The following is a 2802-nucleotide window of genomic DNA, read 5'->3' on the forward strand; positions in this document are numbered from 1 at the left end:
AACCAACTAAACCCATTCTTAATTTTTAATTATTTCAATGAGATAAATTTTGGAAAAATTAAGAATTTCAGTATTTTTTCTTATTCTTTTTATTTATTCTTTCAGAAAGAGATAAGAATTGGTTTGGTGAATCGGAAACAATTTTATAGAAAAATTGAAGTAAAAATTGAAGTAAAAATTGCAATTTCTTTTCTTATGGAACATACATATCAATATGCATGGGTAATCCCTCTTCTCCCACTTCCAGTTATTATGTCAATGGGATTTGGCCTTATTCTTATTCCGACAGCAACAAAAAATCTTCGTCGCATATGGGCTTTTCCTAGTGTTTTACTCTTAAGTATAGCTATGGTATTCTCAGTTCAACTGTCTATTCAACAAATAAATGGAAGTTCGATCTATCAATATCTATGGTCTTGGACCGTCAATAATGATTTTTCTTTAGAATTTGGATACTTGATTGACCCACTTACTTCTATTATGTTAATACTAATTACTACTGTAGGAATCCTGGTTCTTATTTATAGTGATGGTTATATGTCTCACGATGAAGGATATTTGAGATTTTTTGTTTATATAAGTTTTTTCAATACTTCCATGTTGGGATTGGTTACTAGCTCCAATTTGATACAAATTTATTTTTTTTGGGAACTCGTGGGAATGTGTTCTTATTTATTGATAGGCTTTTGGTTTACACGACCAATCGCAGCGAGTGCTTGTCAAAAAGCTTTTGTAACTAATCGTGTAGGGGATTTTGGTCTATTATTAGGAATTTTAGGTTTTTTTTGGATAACAGGTAGTTTAGAGTTTAGGGATTTGTTCAAAATAGCTAATAACTGGATTCCTAATAATGGAATTAACTCTTTACTTACTACTTTGTGTGCTTTTTTATTATTCCTTGGTGCAGTTGCGAAATCCGCACAATTCCCTCTTCACGTATGGTTACCCGATGCTATGGAAGGGCCCACTCCTATTTCGGCTCTTATACACGCAGCAACTATGGTTGCTGCGGGAATTTTTCTTCTAGCTCGACTTCTTCCTCTTTTCATATCTTTACCTTTGATAATGAGTTTTTATTTCTTTAGTAGGTACAATAACACTATTCTTAGGAGCTACTTTAGCTCTTGCTCAGAGAGATATTAAAAGAAGCTTAGCCTATTCTACAATGTCTCAATTGGGTTATATGATGTTAGCTCTAGGTATAGGTTCTTATCAAGCTGCTTTATTCCATTTGATCACTCATGCTTATTCAAAAGCTTTATTGTTCTTGGGATCCGGATCCGTTATTCATTCAATGGAACCTCTTGTTGGATATTCACCAGATAAAAGTCAAAATATGGTTCTTATGGGCGGTTTAAGAAAATACATTCCAATCACAAGAACTACTTTTTTATGGGGTACACTTTCTCTTTGTGGTATTCCACCTCTTGCTTGCTTCTGGTCCAAAGATGAAATCCTTAGTAATAGTTGGTTGTATTCGCCCTTTTTTGGAATAATAGCCTCCTTTACTGCAGGATTAACTGCCTTTTATATGTTTCGGATATATTTACTTACATTTGATGGGTATTTGCGTGTTCATTTTCAAAATTACAGTAGCACTAAAGAGAGTTCCTTGTATTCAATATCCTTATGGGGAAAAAGGATACCCAAAGGAGTGAATAGGGATTTCGTTTTATCAACAACGAAGAGTGGAGTTTCTTTTTTTTCACAAAATACCAAAAATTCAAGGTAATACAAGAAATAGGATAGGATCCTTTACTACGTCTTTTGGGGCTAAAAAAACTTTTGCCTATCCGCATGAAACGGGAAATACTATGTTATTTCCTCTTCTTATATTACTACTTTTCACTTTGTTCATTGGATTCATAGGAATCTCTTTTGATAATGGAGGAATTGGTAATGGAATAGCAGAGTTAACCATATTATCAAAGTGGTTAACTCCCTCAATAAACTTTACCCAGGAAAGTTCTAATTCTTTTGTAAATTCATATGAATTTATTACTAATGCAATTTCTTCTGTAAGTCTAGCTATCTTTGGTTTATTCATAGCATATATCTTCTATGGATCCGCTTATTCTTTTTTTCAGAATTTGGATTTAATAAACTCTTTTTACAAAGGAAATCCTAAAAAAGAATTTTTAGATCAAGTAAAAAAAAATATATACAGTTGGTCATATAATCGTGGTTATATAGATATTTTCTATACTAGGGTCTTTACCCTCGGTATAAGAGGGTTAACCGAACTCACGGAGTTTTTTGATAAGGGTGTTATTGATGGAATTACCAATGGAGTGGGTCTTGCTAGTTTTTGTATAGGAGAGGAAATTAAATATGTAGGGGGAGGTCGAATCTCGTCTTATTTATTCTTTTTTTTATGTTATGTATCTGTGTTTTTATTCTTTTTTCTTTCTTAAGTTAAGGAATTTACAACAAGTCTCTTGCAAAAATAACTATCCTATCCCCTTTCTACAATCTCTCTATATCCTTGTTACATAAGGTAAGTATTGTATAATAGTTCGGTTTTCCGCGATTTTTTCCATTCCTCTGTGTAAATACCCTAATATGGGTTCACAATCAATAACATCCTCACCATCGAGAGTAACGATCAGTCGAAGAACACCATGCATTGATGGGTGTTGAGGGCCCATATTGACTATCATGAGATCTTTTCTTGTAAGCGGTAGACTCATATCCTTTCTTCCTTAATTCATTATTCCATGAAAATGGATTATTCCATGAATTCCTCAAAGCGAGGCTCATCAAAATGAAAAATCTAAGACTACTATAAGACTACTAAAAAAA

This window comes from Triticum urartu, unplaced genomic scaffold, assembly GCF_056163025.1.
Source record: "Triticum urartu cultivar PI428250 unplaced genomic scaffold, HENAU_Tu73 scaffold1197, whole genome shotgun sequence".
Classification (NCBI taxonomy): domain Eukaryota; kingdom Viridiplantae; phylum Streptophyta; class Magnoliopsida; order Poales; family Poaceae; genus Triticum; species Triticum urartu.